Below are 16,947 nucleotides of genomic sequence, written 5' to 3' on the forward strand. Positions count from 1 at the left end.
CTGTTATGCTTGAGCATTTGTGTCTGCTCACCAGCACAGCGTTTTTTTAAATTTCAAAATTTGCATATAAAAATTTGTACAGTCCATTCAAAAGCAGTTCAGTACATTTAGCTGTGGTCAGCAATCCCATACACTACATTTGGGTGCTGACGGCAGTTCCGTTTGATACATTTCCTTGCTTTTCAGTTCAAGTACAATTCGGTACAATATGGGATACATTGTAGTACGTTCAACAAACTGCAGAGCAGCAACACTTCAAAGCACTCAGCACTCCCTTTCAGGCAAAACAAGTTGGCCATCAGTCAGACAGCGCTGTCGCCTGCTCCCTCACACACAGGGCGGCCGCTACTTTCCGGTCACGTCGCTTCCCTTCCACGGTCTCGTGCTCTTCTCGGCTTCTTTCTTCGTTACTGTGGCTTCGCGTCCTGCTGTTGCTCGCTCGCTGCTGCTCCGCAATGTCGATTGGATACAAGGAGTGGGCCAGTTCTCTGATGGTCGTGGAGCAGCTTGGAGACGAGTGCGAAAAGGCGACTGTGAAGCAAATGAGGGCAACCTGCAAGAAGCTACTGGGGAATTAGCTCAAATGGTAGAGCGCTCGCTTAACATGTGAGAGGTAGCGGGATCGATGCCTGCATTCTCCACTCTGCTTTTGGCTCAGAGCAATTCTCCAGAAAGAAATGTGGTCTCACGTGTCACTGAGTTCATGCCAGATGGGTCAAAGCACAGCAAACCTTTTTCTGCCATGTCATAAGCAAGACGTCTTGATTTTTGCAAAGATGGATATATGAGGCGAGAGAAGCCAAAAGAACGACTTGCGAGCATTGATTGCTTTTCTGAGCATTTGACTCAGGACCTTCGATTGAGCAGACTGATATGCTGCCTGCTGCGCGAAGAAGGCACTTGCCATGCAAGCGGCCAGGCAGCACGACCAAGTCGGGCAGCTTGCAAGGTCTTTAAATTCAGAATGCGCAGCTTGCAAAAAATCTGCGAGCCTGATAAGAAGTCAAAGCTACACTCTTGTGATTGTTAGTCACACGCGTTTTCCAGGCTGTAAAGAGTCGCTGGCGGTTCACAGTCCCACCGCGCTGCAGCATGGGCTGGTACTGAAGACGCACAGGCCACGCCACGAGTCCAGATGCGTCAACATGCTCACGGAAAACAATCATCGCACAGGAAAATCTTTGGCGCTTCTCTTCGATAGCTCAGTTGGTAGAGCGGAGGACTGTAGTGGAATACTCAGCAAAGTCATCCTTAGGTCGCTGGTTCAATTCTGGCTCGAAGGAGCTAGTGTACTTTTGGATTAAGCAGCAATTCGCTCAAACCAGTTCTCATCACTTTATGGTGCATCATGTTGCCACGAAGGAGCAGGACACCACTTTTCTCGTCTCAAGCCTGAATGCACTCTGCATCCACCTTCACACAGCTGTTATGCTTGAGCATTTGTGTCTGCTCACCAGCACAGAGTTTTTTTAAATTTCAAAATTTGCATATAAAAATTTGTACAGTCCATTCAAAAGCAGTTCAGTACATTTAGCTGCGGTCAGCAATCCCATACACTACATTTGGGTGCTGACGGCAGTTCCGTTCGATACATTTCCTTGCTTTTCAGTTCAAGTACAATTCGGTACAATATGGGATACATTGTAGTACATTCAACAAACTGCAGAGCAGCAACACTTCAAAGCACTCAGCACTCCCTTTCAGGCAAAACAAGTTGGCTATCAGTCAGACAGCGCTGTCGCCTGCTCCCTCACACACAGGGCGGCCGCTACTTTCCGGTCACCTCGCTTCCCTTCCACGGCCTCGTGCTCTTCTCGGCTTCTTTCTTCGTTACTGTGGCTTCGCGTCCTGCTGTTGCTCGCTTGCTGCTGCTCCGCAATGTCGATTGGATACAAGGAGTGGGACAGTTCTCTGATGGTCGTGGAGCAGCTTGGAGACGAGTGCGAAAAGGCGACTGAGAAGCAAATGAGGGAAACCTGCAAGAAGCTACTGGGGAATTAGCTCAAATGGTAGAGCGCTCGCTTAGCATATGAGAGATAGGGGGATCGATACCTGCATTCTCCACTCTGCTTTTGGCTCAGAGCAATTCTCCAGAAAGAAATGTGGTCTCACGTGTCACTGAGTTCACGCCAGATGGGTCAAAGCACAGCAAACCTTTTTCTGCCATGTCATAAGCAAGACGTCTTGATTTTTGCAAAGATGGATATATGAGGCGAGAGAAGCCAAAAGAACAACTTGCGAGCATTGATTGCTTTTCTGAGCATTTGACTCAGGACCTTCGATTGAGCAGACTGATATGCTGCCTGCTGCGCGAAGAAGGCACTTGCCATGCAAGCGGCCAGGCAGCACGACCAAGTCGGGCAGCTTGCAAGGTCTTTAAATTCAGAATGCGCAGCTTGCAAAAAATCTGCGAGCCTGATAAGAAGTCAAAGCTACACTCTTGTGATTGTTAGTCACACGCGTTTTCCAGGCTGTAAAGAGTAGCTGGCGGTTGACAGTCCCACCGCGCTGCAGCATGGGCTGGTACTGAAGACGCACAGGCCACGCCACGATTCCAGATGCGTCAACATGCTCACGGAAAACAATCATCGCACAGAAAAATATTTGGCGCTTCCCTTCGATAACTCAGTTGGTAGAGCGAAGGACTGTAGTGGAATACTCAGCAAAGTCATCCTTAGGTCGCTGGTTCAATTCCGGCTCGAAGGAGCTAGTGTACTTTTGGATTAAGCAGCAATTCGCTCAAACCAGTTCTCATCACTTTATGGTGCATCATGTTGCCACGAAGGAGCAGGACACCACTTTTCTCGTCTCAAACCTGAATGCACTCTGCATCCACCTTCACACAGCTGTTATGCTTGAGCATTTGTGTCTGCTCACCAGCACAGAGTTTTTTTAAATTTCAAAATTTGCATATAAAAATTTGTACAGTCCATTCAAAAGCAGTTCAGTACATTTAGCTGCGGTCAGCAATCCCATACACTACATTTGGGTGCTGACGGCAGTTCCGTTCGATACATTTCCTTGCTTTTCAGTTCAAGTACAATTCGGTACAATATGGGATACATTGTAGTGCATTCAACAAACTGCAGAGCAGCAACACTTCAAAGCACTCAGCACTCCCTTTCAGGCAAAACAAGTTGGCCATCAGTCAGACAGCGCTCTCGCCTGCTCCCTCACACACAGGGCGGCCGCTACTTTCCGGTCACCTCGCTTCCCTTCCACGGTCTCGTGCTCTTCTCGGCTTCTTTCTTCGTTACTGTGGCTTCGCGTCCTGCTGTTGCTCGCTCGCTGCTGCTCCGCAATGTCGATTGGATACAAGGAGTGGGCCAGTTCTCTGATGGTCGTGGAGCAGCTTGGAGACGAGTGCGAAAAGGCGACTGAGAAGCAAATGAGGGAAACCTGCAAGAAGCTACTGGGGAATTAGCTCAAATGGTAGAGCGCTCGCTTAGCATATGAGAGGTAGGGGGATCGATGCCTGCATTCTCCACTCTGCTTTTGGCTCAGAGCAATTCTCCAGAAAGAAATGTGGTCTCACGTGTCACTGAGTTCACGCCAGATGGGTCAAAGCACAGCAAACCTTTTTCTGCCATGTCATAAGCAAGACGTCTTGATTTTTGCAAAGATGGATATATGAGGCGAGAGAAGCCAAAAGAACGACTTGCGAGCATTGATTGCTTTTCTGAGCATTTGACTCAGGACCTTCGATTGAGCAGACTGATATGCTGCCTGCTGCGCGAAGAAGGCACTTGCCATGCAAGCGGCCAGGCAGCACGACCAAGTCGGGCAGCTTGCAAGGTCTTTAAATTCAGAATGCGCAGCTTGCAAAAAATCTGCGAGCCTGATAAGAAGTCAAAGCTACACTCTTGTGATTGTTAGTCACACGCGTTTTCCAGGCTGTAAAGAGTAGCTGGCGGTTGACAGTCCCACCGCGCTGCAGCATGGGCTGGTACTGAAGACGCACAGGCCACGCCACGAGTCCAGATGCGTCAACATGCTCACGGAAAACAATCATCGCACAGAAAAATATTTGGCGCTTCCCTTCGATAGCTCAGTTGGTAGAGCGGAGGACTGTAGTGGAATACTCAGCAAAGTCATCCTTAGGTCGCTGGTTCAATTCCGGCTCGAAGGAGCTAGTGTACTTTTGGATTAAGCAGCAATTCGCTCAAACCAGTTCTCATGACTTTATGGTGCATCATGTTGCCACGAAGGAGCAGGACACCACTTTTCTCGTCTCAAACCTGAATTCACTCTGCATCCACCTTCACACAGCTGTTATGCTTGAGCATTTGTGTCTGCTCACCAGCACAGCGTTTTTTTAAATTTCAAAATTTGCATATAAAAATTTGTACAGTCCATTCAAAAGCAGTTCAGTACATTTAGCTGCGGTCAGCAATCCCATACACTACATTTGGGTGCTGACGGCAGTTCCGTTCGATACATTTCCTTGCTTTTCAGTTCAAGTACAATTCGGTACAATATGGGATACATTGTAGTACGTTCAACAAACTGCAGAGCAGCAACACTTCAAAGCACTCAGCACTCCCTTTCAGGCAAAACAAGTTGGCCATCAGTCAGACAGCGCTGTCGCCTGCTCCCTCACACACAGGGCGGCCGCTACTTTCCGGTCACCTCGCTTCCCTTCCACGGTCTCGTGCTCTTCTCGGCTTCTTTCTTCGTTACTGTGGCTTCGCGTCCTGCTGTTGCTCGCTCGCTGCTGCTCCGCAATGTCGATTGGATACAAGGAGTGGGCCAGTTCTCTGATGGTCGTGGAGCAGCTTGGAGACGAGTGCGAAAAGGCGACTGTGAAGCAAATGAGGGCAACCTGCAAGAAGCTACTGGGGAATTAGCTCAAATGGTAGAGCGCTAGCTTAGCATGTGAGAGGTAGCGGGATCGATGCCTGCATTCTCCACTCTGCTTTTGGCTCAGAGCAATTCTCCAGAAAGAAATGTGGTCTCACGTGTCACTGGGTCAAAGCACAGCAAACCTTTTTCTGCCATGTCATAAGCAAGACGTCTTGATTTTTGCAAAGATGGATATATGAGGCGAGAGAAGCCAAAAGAACGACTTGCGAGCATTGATTGCTTTTCTGAGCATTTGACTCAGGACCTTCGATTGAGCAGACTGATATGCTGCCTGCTGCGCGAAGAAGGCACTTGCCATGCAAGCGGCCAGGCAGCACGACCAAGTCGGGCAGCTTGCAAGGTCTTTAAATTCAGAATGCGCAGCTTGCAAAAAATCTGCGAGCCTGATAAGAAGTCAAAGCTACACTCTTGTGATTGTTAGTCACACGCGTTTTCCAGGCTGTAAAGAGTCGCTGGCGGTTCACAGTCCCACCGCGCTGCAGCATGGGCTGGTACTGAAGACGCACAGGCCACGCCACGAGTCCAGATGCGTCAACATGCTCACGGAAAACAATCATCGCACAGGAAAATCTTTGGCGCTTCTCTTCGATAGCTCAGTTGGTAGAGCGGAGGACTGTAGTGGAATACTCAGCAAAGTCATCCTTAGGTCGCTGGTTCAATTCCGGCTCGAAGGAGCTAGTGTACTTTTGGATTAAGCAGCAATTCGCTCAAACCAGTTCTCATCACTTTATGGTGCATCATGTTGCCACGAAGGAGCAGGACACCACTTTTCTCATCTCAAACCTGAATGCACTCTGCATCCACCTTCACACAGCTGTTATGCTTGAGCATTTGTGTCTGCTCACCAGCACAGAGTTTTTTTAAATTTCAAAATTTGCATATAAAAATTTGTACAGTCCATTCAAAAGCAGTTCAGTACATTTAGCTGCGGTCAGCAATCCCATACACTACATTTGGGTGCTGACGGCAGTTCCGTTCGATACATTTCCTTGCTTTTCAGTTCAAGTACAATTCGGTACAATATGGAATACATTGTAGTACGTTCAACAAACTGCAGAGCAGCAACACTTCAAAGCACTCAGCACTCCCTTTCAGGCAAAACAAGTTGGCCATCAGTCAGACAGCGCTGTCGCCTGCTCCCTCACACACAGGGCGGCCGCTACTTTCCGGTCACCTCGCTTCCCTTCCACGGTCTCGTGCTCTTCTCGGCTTCTTTCTTCGTTACTGTGGCTTCGCGTCCTGCTGTTGCTCGCTCGCTGCTGCTCCGCAATGTCGATTGGATACAAGGAGTGGGCCAGTTCTCTGATGGTCGTGGAGCAGCTTGGAGACGAGTGCGAAAAGGCGACTGTGAAGCAAATGAGGGCAACCTGCAAGAAGCTACTGGGGAATTAGCTCAAATGGTAGAGCGCTAGCTTAGCATGTGAGAGGTAGCGGGATCGATGCCTGCATTCTCCACTCTGCTTTTGGCTCAGAGCAATTCTCCAGAAAGAAATGTGGTCTCACGTGTCACTGGGTCAAAGCACAGCAAACCTTTTTCTGCCATGTCATAAGCAAGACGTCTTGATTTTTGCAAAGATGGATATATGAGGCGAGAGAAGCCAAAAGAACGACTTGCGAGCATTGATTGCTTTTCTGAGCATTTGACTCAGGACCTTCGATTGAGCAGACTGATATGCTGCCTGCTGCGCGAAGAAGGCACTTGCCATGCAAGCGGCCAGGCAGCACGACCAAGTCGGGCAGCTTGCAAGGTCTTTAAATTCAGAATGCGCAGCTTGCAAAAAATCTGCGAGCCTGATAAGAAGTCAAAGCTACACTCTTGTGATTGTTAGTCACACGCGTTTTCCAGGCTGTAAAGAGTAGCTGGCGGTTGACAGTCCCACCGCGCTGCAGCATGGGCTGGTACTGAAGACGCACAGGCCACGCCACGAGTCCAGATGCGTCAACATGCTCACGGAAAACAATCATCGCACAGAAAAATCTTTGGCGCTTCCCTTCGATAGCTCAGTTGGTAGAGCGGAGGACTGTAGTGGAATACTCAGCAAAGTCATCCTTAGGTTGCTGGTTCAATTCCGGCTCGAAGGAGCTAGTGTACTTTTGGATTAAGCAGCAATTCGCTCAAACCAGTTCTCATCAATTTATGGTGCATCATGTTGCCACGAAGGAGCAGGACACCACTTTTCTCGTCTCAAACCTGAATTCACTCTGCATCCACCTTCACACAGCTGTTATGCTTGAGCATTTGTGTCTGCTCACCAGCACAGCGTTTTTTTAAATTTCAAAATTTGCATATAAAAATTTGTACAGTCCATTCAAAAGCAGTTCAGTACATTTAGCTGTGGTCAGCAATCCCATACACTACATTTGGGTGCTGACGGCAGTTCCGTTTGATACATTTCCTTGCTTTTCAGTTCAAGTACAATTCGGTACAATATGGGATACATTGTAGTACGTTCAACAAACTGCAGAGCAGCAACACTTCAAAGCACTCAGCACTCCCTTTCAGGCAAAACAAGTTGGCCATCAGTCAGACAGCGCTGTCGCCTGCTCCCTCACACACAGGGCGGCCGCTACTTTCCGGTCACGTCGCTTCCCTTCCACGGTCTCGTGCTCTTCTCGGCTTCTTTCTTCGTTACTGTGGCTTCGCGTCCTGCTGTTGCTCGCTCGCTGCTGCTCCGCAATGTCGATTGGATACAAGGAGTGGGCCAGTTCTCTGATGGTCGTGGAGCAGCTTGGAGACGAGTGCGAAAAGGCGACTGTGAAGCAAATGAGGGCAACCTGCAAGAAGCTACTGGGGAATTAGCTCAAATGGTAGAGCGCTCGCTTAACATGTGAGAGGTAGCGGGATCGATGCCTGCATTCTCCACTCTGCTTTTGGCTCAGAGCAATTCTCCAGAAAGAAATGTGGTCTCACGTGTCACTGAGTTCATGCCAGATGGGTCAAAGCACAGCAAACCTTTTTCTGCCATGTCATAAGCAAGACGTCTTGATTTTTGCAAAGATGGATATATGAGGCGAGAGAAGCCAAAAGAACGACTTGCGAGCATTGATTGCTTTTCTGAGCATTTGACTCAGGACCTTCGATTGAGCAGACTGATATGCTGCCTGCTGCGCGAAGAAGGCACTTGCCATGCAAGCGGCCAGGCAGCACGACCAAGTCGGGCAGCTTGCAAGGTCTTTAAATTCAGAATGCGCAGCTTGCAAAAAATCTGCGAGCCTGATAAGAAGTCAAAGCTACACTCTTGTGATTGTTAGTCACACGCGTTTTCCAGGCTGTAAAGAGTCGCTGGCGGTTCACAGTCCCACCGCGCTGCAGCATGGGCTGGTACTGAAGACGCACAGGCCACGCCACGAGTCCAGATGCGTCAACATGCTCACGGAAAACAATCATCGCACAGGAAAATCTTTGGCGCTTCTCTTCGATAGCTCAGTTGGTAGAGCGGAGGACTGTAGTGGAATACTCAGCAAAGTCATCCTTAGGTCGCTGGTTCAATTCTGGCTCGAAGGAGCTAGTGTACTTTTGGATTAAGCAGCAATTCGCTCAAACCAGTTCTCATCACTTTATGGTGCATCATGTTGCCACGAAGGAGCAGGACACCACTTTTCTCGTCTCAAGCCTGAATGCACTCTGCATCCACCTTCACACAGCTGTTATGCTTGAGCATTTGTGTCTGCTCACCAGCACAGAGTTTTTTTAAATTTCAAAATTTGCATATAAAAATTTGTACAGTCCATTCAAAAGCAGTTCAGTACATTTAGCTGCGGTCAGCAATCCCATACACTACATTTGGGTGCTGACGGCAGTTCCGTTCGATACATTTCCTTGCTTTTCAGTTCAAGTACAATTCGGTACAATATGGGATACATTGTAGTACATTCAACAAACTGCAGAGCAGCAACACTTCAAAGCACTCAGCACTCCCTTTCAGGCAAAACAAGTTGGCTATCAGTCAGACAGCGCTGTCGCCTGCTCCCTCACACACAGGGCGGCCGCTACTTTCCGGTCACCTCGCTTCCCTTCCACGGCCTCGTGCTCTTCTCGGCTTCTTTCTTCGTTACTGTGGCTTCGCGTCCTGCTGTTGCTCGCTTGCTGCTGCTCCGCAATGTCGATTGGATACAAGGAGTGGGACAGTTCTCTGATGGTCGTGGAGCAGCTTGGAGACGAGTGCGAAAAGGCGACTGAGAAGCAAATGAGGGAAACCTGCAAGAAGCTACTGGGGAATTAGCTCAAATGGTAGAGCGCTCGCTTAGCATATGAGAGATAGGGGGATCGATACCTGCATTCTCCACTCTGCTTTTGGCTCAGAGCAATTCTCCAGAAAGAAATGTGGTCTCACGTGTCACTGAGTTCACGCCAGATGGGTCAAAGCACAGCAAACCTTTTTCTGCCATGTCATAAGCAAGACGTCTTGATTTTTGCAAAGATGGATATATGAGGCGAGAGAAGCCAAAAGAACAACTTGCGAGCATTGATTGCTTTTCTGAGCATTTGACTCAGGACCTTCGATTGAGCAGACTGATATGCTGCCTGCTGCGCGAAGAAGGCACTTGCCATGCAAGCGGCCAGGCAGCACGACCAAGTCGGGCAGCTTGCAAGGTCTTTAAATTCAGAATGCGCAGCTTGCAAAAAATCTGCGAGCCTGATAAGAAGTCAAAGCTACACTCTTGTGATTGTTAGTCACACGCGTTTTCCAGGCTGTAAAGAGTAGCTGGCGGTTGACAGTCCCACCGCGCTGCAGCATGGGCTGGTACTGAAGACGCACAGGCCACGCCACGATTCCAGATGCGTCAACATGCTCACGGAAAACAATCATCGCACAGAAAAATATTTGGCGCTTCCCTTCGATAACTCAGTTGGTAGAGCGAAGGACTGTAGTGGAATACTCAGCAAAGTCATCCTTAGGTCGCTGGTTCAATTCCGGCTCGAAGGAGCTAGTGTACTTTTGGATTAAGCAGCAATTCGCTCAAACCAGTTCTCATCACTTTATGGTGCATCATGTTGCCACGAAGGAGCAGGACACCACTTTTCTCGTCTCAAACCTGAATGCACTCTGCATCCACCTTCACACAGCTGTTATGCTTGAGCATTTGTGTCTGCTCACCAGCACAGAGTTTTTTTAAATTTCAAAATTTGCATATAAAAATTTGTACAGTCCATTCAAAAGCAGTTCAGTACATTTAGCTGCGGTCAGCAATCCCATACACTACATTTGGGTGCTGACGGCAGTTCCGTTCGATACATTTCCTTGCTTTTCAGTTCAAGTACAATTCGGTACAATATGGGATACATTGTAGTGCATTCAACAAACTGCAGAGCAGCAACACTTCAAAGCACTCAGCACTCCCTTTCAGGCAAAACAAGTTGGCCATCAGTCAGACAGCGCTCTCGCCTGCTCCCTCACACACAGGGCGGCCGCTACTTTCCGGTCACCTCGCTTCCCTTCCACGGTCTCGTGCTCTTCTCGGCTTCTTTCTTCGTTACTGTGGCTTCGCGTCCTGCTGTTGCTCGCTCGCTGCTGCTCCGCAATGTCGATTGGATACAAGGAGTGGGCCAGTTCTCTGATGGTCGTGGAGCAGCTTGGAGACGAGTGCGAAAAGGCGACTGAGAAGCAAATGAGGGAAACCTGCAAGAAGCTACTGGGGAATTAGCTCAAATGGTAGAGCGCTCGCTTAGCATATGAGAGGTAGGGGGATCGATGCCTGCATTCTCCACTCTGCTTTTGGCTCAGAGCAATTCTCCAGAAAGAAATGTGGTCTCACGTGTCACTGAGTTCACGCCAGATGGGTCAAAGCACAGCAAACCTTTTTCTGCCATGTCATAAGCAAGACGTCTTGATTTTTGCAAAGATGGATATATGAGGCGAGAGAAGCCAAAAGAACGACTTGCGAGCATTGATTGCTTTTCTGAGCATTTGACTCAGGACCTTCGATTGAGCAGACTGATATGCTGCCTGCTGCGCGAAGAAGGCACTTGCCATGCAAGCGGCCAGGCAGCACGACCAAGTCGGGCAGCTTGCAAGGTCTTTAAATTCAGAATGCGCAGCTTGCAAAAAATCTGCGAGCCTGATAAGAAGTCAAAGCTACACTCTTGTGATTGTTAGTCACACGCGTTTTCCAGGCTGTAAAGAGTAGCTGGCGGTTGACAGTCCCACCGCGCTGCAGCATGGGCTGGTACTGAAGACGCACAGGCCACGCCACGAGTCCAGATGCGTCAACATGCTCACGGAAAACAATCATCGCACAGAAAAATATTTGGCGCTTCCCTTCGATAGCTCAGTTGGTAGAGCGGAGGACTGTAGTGGAATACTCAGCAAAGTCATCCTTAGGTCGCTGGTTCAATTCCGGCTCGAAGGAGCTAGTGTACTTTTGGATTAAGCAGCAATTCGCTCAAACCAGTTCTCATGACTTTATGGTGCATCATGTTGCCACGAAGGAGCAGGACACCACTTTTCTCGTCTCAAACCTGAATTCACTCTGCATCCACCTTCACACAGCTGTTATGCTTGAGCATTTGTGTCTGCTCACCAGCACAGAGTTTTTTTAAATTTCAAAATTTGCATATAAAAATTTGTACAGTCCATTCAAAAGCAGTTCAGTACATTTAGCTGCGGTCAGCAATCCCATACACTACATTTGGGTGCTGACGGCAGTTCCGTTCGATACATTTCCTTGCTTTTCAGTTCAAGTACAATTCGGTACAATATGGGATACATTGTAGTACGTTCAACAAACTGCAGAGCAGCAACACTTCAAAGCACTCAGCACTCCCTTTCAGGCAAAACAAGTTGGCCATCAGTCAGACAGCGCTGTCGCCTGCTCCCTCACACACAGGGCGGCCGCTACTTTCCGGTCACCTCGCTTCCCTTCCACGGTCTCGTGCTCTTCTCGGCTTCTTTCTTCGTTACTGTGGCTTCGCGTCCTGCTGTTGCTCGCTCGCTGCTGCTCCGCAATGTCGATTGGATACAAGGAGTGGGCCAGTTCTCTGATGGTCGTGGAGCAGCTTGGAGACGAGTGCGAAAAGGCGACTGTGAAGCAAATGAGGGCAACCTGCAAGAAGCTACTGGGGAATTAGCTCAAATGGTAGAGCGCTAGCTTAGCATGTGAGAGGTAGCGGGATCGATGCCTGCATTCTCCACTCTGCTTTTGGCTCAGAGCAATTCTCCAGAAAGAAATGTGGTCTCACGTGTCACTGGGTCAAAGCACAGCAAACCTTTTTCTGCCATGTCATAAGCAAGACGTCTTGATTTTTGCAAAGATGGATATATGAGGCGAGAGAAGCCAAAAGAACGACTTGCGAGCATTGATTGCTTTTCTGAGCATTTGACTCAGGACCTTCGATTGAGCAGACTGATATGCTGCCTGCTGCGCGAAGAAGGCACTTGCCATGCAAGCGGCCAGGCAGCACGACCAAGTCGGGCAGCTTGCAAGGTCTTTAAATTCAGAATGCGCAGCTTGCAAAAAATCTGCGAGCCTGATAAGAAGTCAAAGCTACACTCTTGTGATTGTTAGTCACACGCGTTTTCCAGGCTGTAAAGAGTCGCTGGCGGTTCACAGTCCCACCGCGCTGCAGCATGGGCTGGTACTGAAGACGCACAGGCCACGCCACGAGTCCAGATGCGTCAACATGCTCACGGAAAACAATCATCGCACAGGAAAATCTTTGGCGCTTCTCTTCGATAGCTCAGTTGGTAGAGCGGAGGACTGTAGTGGAATACTCAGCAAAGTCATCCTTAGGTCGCTGGTTCAATTCCGGCTCGAAGGAGCTAGTGTACTTTTGGATTAAGCAGCAATTCGCTCAAACCAGTTCTCATCACTTTATGGTGCATCATGTTGCCACGAAGGAGCAGGACACCACTTTTCTCATCTCAAACCTGAATGCACTCTGCATCCACCTTCACACAGCTGTTATGCTTGAGCATTTGTGTCTGCTCACCAGCACAGAGTTTTTTTAAATTTCAAAATTTGCATATAAAAATTTGTACAGTCCATTCAAAAGCAGTTCAGTACATTTAGCTGCGGTCAGCAATCCCATACACTACATTTGGGTGCTGACGGCAGTTCCGTTCGATACATTTCCTTGCTTTTCAGTTCAAGTACAATTCGGTACAATATGGAATACATTGTAGTACGTTCAACAAACTGCAGAGCAGCAACACTTCAAAGCACTCAGCACTCCCTTTCAGGCAAAACAAGTTGGCCATCAGTCAGACAGCGCTGTCGCCTGCTCCCTCACACACAGGGCGGCCGCTACTTTCCGGTCACCTCGCTTCCCTTCCACGGTCTCGTGCTCTTCTCGGCTTCTTTCTTCGTTACTGTGGCTTCGCGTCCTGCTGTTGCTCGCTCGCTGCTGCTCCGCAATGTCGATTGGATACAAGGAGTGGGCCAGTTCTCTGATGGTCGTGGAGCAGCTTGGAGACGAGTGCGAAAAGGCGACTGTGAAGCAAATGAGGGCAACCTGCAAGAAGCTACTGGGGAATTAGCTCAAATGGTAGAGCGCTAGCTTAGCATGTGAGAGGTAGCGGGATCGATGCCTGCATTCTCCACTCTGCTTTTGGCTCAGAGCAATTCTCCAGAAAGAAATGTGGTCTCACGTGTCACTGGGTCAAAGCACAGCAAACCTTTTTCTGCCATGTCATAAGCAAGACGTCTTGATTTTTGCAAAGATGGATATATGAGGCGAGAGAAGCCAAAAGAACGACTTGCGAGCATTGATTGCTTTTCTGAGCATTTGACTCAGGACCTTCGATTGAGCAGACTGATATGCTGCCTGCTGCGCGAAGAAGGCACTTGCCATGCAAGCGGCCAGGCAGCACGACCAAGTCGGGCAGCTTGCAAGGTCTTTAAATTCAGAATGCGCAGCTTGCAAAAAATCTGCGAGCCTGATAAGAAGTCAAAGCTACACTCTTGTGATTGTTAGTCACACGCGTTTTCCAGGCTGTAAAGAGTCGCTGGCGGTTCACAGTCCCACCGCGCTGCAGCATGGGCTGGTACTGAAGACGCACAGGCCACGCCACGAGTCCAGATGCGTCAACATGCTCACGGAAAACAATCATCGCACAGGAAAATCTTTGGCGCTTCTCTTCGATAGCTCAGTTGGTAGAGCGGAGGACTGTAGTGGAATACTCAGCAAAGTCATCCTTAGGTCGCTGGTTCAATTCCGGCTCGAAGGAGCTAGTGTACTTTTGGATTAAGCAGCAATTCGCTCAAACCAGTTCTCATCACTTTATGGTGCATCATGTTGCCACGAAGGAGCAGGACACCACTTTTCTCGTCTCAAACCTGAATGCACTCTGCATCCACCTTCACACAGCTGTTATGCTTGAGCATTTGTGTCTGCTCACCAGCACAGAGTTTTTTTAAATTTCAAAATTTGCATATAAAAATTTGTACAGTCCATTCAAAAGCAGTTCAGTACATTTAGCTGCGGTCAGCAATCCCATACACTACATTTGGGTGCTGACGGCAGTTCCGTTCGATACATTTCCTTGCTTTTCAGTTCAAGTACAATTCGGTACAATATGGGATACATTGTAGTGCATTCAACAAACTGCAGAGCAGCAACACTTCAAAGCACTCAGCACTCCCTTTCAGGCAAAACAAGTTGGCCATCAGTCAGACAGCGCTGTCGCCTGCTCCCTCACACACAGGGCGGCCGCTACTTTCCGGTCACCTCGCTTCCCTTCCACGGCCTCGTGCTCTTCTCGGCTTCTTTCTTCGTTACTGTGGCTTCGCGTCCTGCTGTTGCTCGCTTGCTGCTGCTCCGCAATGTCGATTGGAGACAAGGAGTGGGCCAGTTCTCTGATGGTCGTGGAGCAGCTTGGAGACGAGTGCGAAAAGGCGACTGAGAAGCAAATGAGGGAAACCTGCAAGAAGCTACTGGGGAATTAGCTCAAATGGTAGAGCGCTCGCTTAGCATATGAGAGGTAGGGGGATCGATACCTGCATTCTCCACTCTGCTTTTGGCTCAGAGCAATTCTCCAGAAAGAAATGTGGTCTCACGTGTCACTGAGTTCACGCCAGATGGGTCAAAGCACAGCAAACCTTTTTCTGCCATGTCATAAGCAAGACGTCTTGATTTTTGCAAAGATGGATATATGAGGCGAGAGAAGCCAAAAGAACGACTTGCGAGCATTGATTGCTTTTCTGAGCATTTGACTCAGGACCTTCGATTGAGCAGACTGATATGCTGCCTGCTGCGCGAAGAAGGCACTTGCCATGCAAGCGGCCAGGCAGCACGACCAAGTCGGGCAGCTTGCAAGGTCTTTAAATTCAGAATGCGCAGCTTGCAAAAAATCTGCGAGCCTGATAAGAAGTCAAAGCTACACTCTTGTGATTGTTAGTCACACGCGTTTTCCAGGCTGTAAAGAGTAGCTGGCGGTTGACAGTCCCACCGCGCTGCAGCATGGGCTGGTACTGAAGACGCACAGGCCACGCCAGGATTCCAGATGCGTCAACATGCTCACGGAAAACAATCATCGCACAGAAAAATATTTGGCGCTTCCCTTCGATAGCTCAGTTGGTAGAGCGGAGGACTGTAGTGGAATACTCAGCAAAGTCATCCTTAGGTCGCTGGTTCAATTCCGGCTCGAAGGAGCTAGTGTACTTTTGGATTAAGCAGCAATTCGCTCAAACCAGTTCTCATCACTTTATGGTGCATCATGTTGCCACGAAGGAGCAGGACACCACTTTTCTCGTCTCAAACCTGAATGCACTCTGCATCCACCTTCACACAGCTGTTATGCTTGAGCATTTGTGTCTGCTCACCAGCACAGAGTTTTTTTAAATTTCAAAATTTGCATATAAAAATTTGTACAGTCCATTCAAAAGCAGTTCAGTACATTTAGCTGCGGTCAGCAATCCCATACACTACATTTGGGTGCTGACGGCAGTTCCGTTCGATACATTTCCTTGCTTTTCAGTTCAAGTACAATTCGGTACAATATGGGATACATTGTAGTGCATTCAACAAACTGCAGAGCAGCAACACGTCAAAGCACTCAGCACTCCCTTTCAGGCAAAACAAGTTGGCCATCAGTCAGACAGTGCTGTCGCCTGCTCCCTCACACACAGGGCGGCCGCTACTTTCCGGTCACCTCGCTTCCCTTCCACGGTCTCGTGCTCTTCTCGGCTTCTTTCTTCGTTACTGTGGCTTCGCGTCCTGCTGTTGCTCGCTCGCTGCTGCTCCGCAATGTCGATTGGATACAAGGAGTGGGCCAGTTCTCTGATGGTCGTGGAGCAGCTTGGAGACGAGTGCGAAAAGGCGACTGAGAAGCAAATGAGGGAAACCTGCAAGAAGCTACTGGGGAATTAGCTCAAATGGTAGAGCGCTCGCTTAGCATGTGAGAGGTAGCGGGATCGATGCCTGCATTCTCCACTCTGCTTTTGGCTCAGAGCAATTCTCCAGAAAGAAATGTGGTCTCACGTGTCACTGGGTCAAAGCACAGCAAACCTTTTTCTGCCATGTCATAAGCAAGACGTCTTGATTTTTGCAAAGATGGATATATGAGGCGAGAGAAGCCAAAAGAACGACTTGCGAGCATTGATTGCTTTTCTGAGCATTTGACTCAGGACCTTCGATTGAGCAGACTGATATGCTGCCTGCTGCGCGAAGAAGGCACTTGCCATGCAAGCGGCCAGGCAGCACGACCAAGTCGGGCAGCTTGCAAGGTCTTTAAATTCAGAATGCGCAGCTTGCAAAAAATCTGCGAGCCTGATAAGAAGTCAAAGCTACACTCTTGTGATTGTTAGTCACACGCGTTTTCCAGGCTGTAAAGAGTAGCTGGTGGTTGACAGTCCCACCGCGCTGCAGCATGGGCTGGTACTGAAGACGCACAGGCCACGCCACGAGTCCAGATGCGTCAACATGCTCACGGAAAACAATCATCGCACAGAAAAATATTTGGCGCTTCCCTTCGATAGCTCAGTTGGTAGAGCGGAGGACTGTAGTGGAATACTCAGCAAAGTCATCCTTAGGTCGCTGGTTCAATTCCGGCTCGAAGGAGCTAGTGTACTTTTGGATTAAGCAGCAATTCGCTCAAACCAGTTCTCATCACTTTATGGTGCATCATGTTGCCACGAAGGAGCAGG

General features: G+C 49.0%; 12 non-coding genes across 12 annotated transcripts; all 12 read left to right on the forward strand.

The window, feature by feature from the left end:
• The first annotated feature begins 1,191 nt into the window (after window positions 1-1,191).
• Window positions 1,192-1,283, forward strand: trnay-gua (transfer RNA tyrosine (anticodon GUA)). Its single transcript is given in 2 exon segments — window positions 1,192-1,228; window positions 1,248-1,283. It is a non-coding gene; the product is annotated as a tRNA-Tyr (tRNA).
• A 1,331-nt stretch (window positions 1,284-2,614) lies between these two features.
• trnay-gua (transfer RNA tyrosine (anticodon GUA)) lies at window positions 2,615-2,706 on the forward strand. Its single transcript is given in 2 exon segments — window positions 2,615-2,651; window positions 2,671-2,706. It is a non-coding gene; the product is annotated as a tRNA-Tyr (tRNA).
• A 1,331-nt stretch (window positions 2,707-4,037) lies between these two features.
• On the forward strand, window positions 4,038-4,129 carry trnay-gua (transfer RNA tyrosine (anticodon GUA)). The gene is given in 2 exon segments: window positions 4,038-4,074; window positions 4,094-4,129. It is a non-coding gene; the product is annotated as a tRNA-Tyr (tRNA).
• Window positions 4,130-5,445: 1,316 nt separating this feature from the next.
• Window positions 5,446-5,537, forward strand: trnay-gua (transfer RNA tyrosine (anticodon GUA)). The gene is given in 2 exon segments: window positions 5,446-5,482; window positions 5,502-5,537. It is a non-coding gene; the product is annotated as a tRNA-Tyr (tRNA).
• A 1,316-nt stretch (window positions 5,538-6,853) lies between these two features.
• On the forward strand, window positions 6,854-6,945 carry trnay-gua (transfer RNA tyrosine (anticodon GUA)). The gene is given in 2 exon segments: window positions 6,854-6,890; window positions 6,910-6,945. It is a non-coding gene; the product is annotated as a tRNA-Tyr (tRNA).
• A 1,331-nt stretch (window positions 6,946-8,276) lies between these two features.
• Window positions 8,277-8,368, forward strand: trnay-gua (transfer RNA tyrosine (anticodon GUA)). Its single transcript is given in 2 exon segments — window positions 8,277-8,313; window positions 8,333-8,368. It is a non-coding gene; the product is annotated as a tRNA-Tyr (tRNA).
• Window positions 8,369-9,699: 1,331 nt separating this feature from the next.
• Window positions 9,700-9,791, forward strand: trnay-gua (transfer RNA tyrosine (anticodon GUA)). The gene is given in 2 exon segments: window positions 9,700-9,736; window positions 9,756-9,791. It is a non-coding gene; the product is annotated as a tRNA-Tyr (tRNA).
• A 1,331-nt stretch (window positions 9,792-11,122) lies between these two features.
• Window positions 11,123-11,214, forward strand: trnay-gua (transfer RNA tyrosine (anticodon GUA)). The gene is given in 2 exon segments: window positions 11,123-11,159; window positions 11,179-11,214. It is a non-coding gene; the product is annotated as a tRNA-Tyr (tRNA).
• A 1,316-nt stretch (window positions 11,215-12,530) lies between these two features.
• trnay-gua (transfer RNA tyrosine (anticodon GUA)) lies at window positions 12,531-12,622 on the forward strand. Its single transcript is given in 2 exon segments — window positions 12,531-12,567; window positions 12,587-12,622. It is a non-coding gene; the product is annotated as a tRNA-Tyr (tRNA).
• A 1,316-nt stretch (window positions 12,623-13,938) lies between these two features.
• On the forward strand, window positions 13,939-14,030 carry trnay-gua (transfer RNA tyrosine (anticodon GUA)). Its single transcript is given in 2 exon segments — window positions 13,939-13,975; window positions 13,995-14,030. It is a non-coding gene; the product is annotated as a tRNA-Tyr (tRNA).
• Window positions 14,031-15,361: 1,331 nt separating this feature from the next.
• On the forward strand, window positions 15,362-15,453 carry trnay-gua (transfer RNA tyrosine (anticodon GUA)). The gene is given in 2 exon segments: window positions 15,362-15,398; window positions 15,418-15,453. It is a non-coding gene; the product is annotated as a tRNA-Tyr (tRNA).
• A 1,316-nt stretch (window positions 15,454-16,769) lies between these two features.
• Window positions 16,770-16,861, forward strand: trnay-gua (transfer RNA tyrosine (anticodon GUA)). Its single transcript is given in 2 exon segments — window positions 16,770-16,806; window positions 16,826-16,861. It is a non-coding gene; the product is annotated as a tRNA-Tyr (tRNA).
• Window positions 16,862-16,947: the final 86 nt, after the last annotated feature.

Source organism: Pristiophorus japonicus, unplaced genomic scaffold, assembly GCF_044704955.1.
Source record: "Pristiophorus japonicus isolate sPriJap1 unplaced genomic scaffold, sPriJap1.hap1 HAP1_SCAFFOLD_429, whole genome shotgun sequence".
In the NCBI taxonomy this organism is placed as follows: Eukaryota; Metazoa; Chordata; class Chondrichthyes; family Pristiophoridae; genus Pristiophorus; species Pristiophorus japonicus.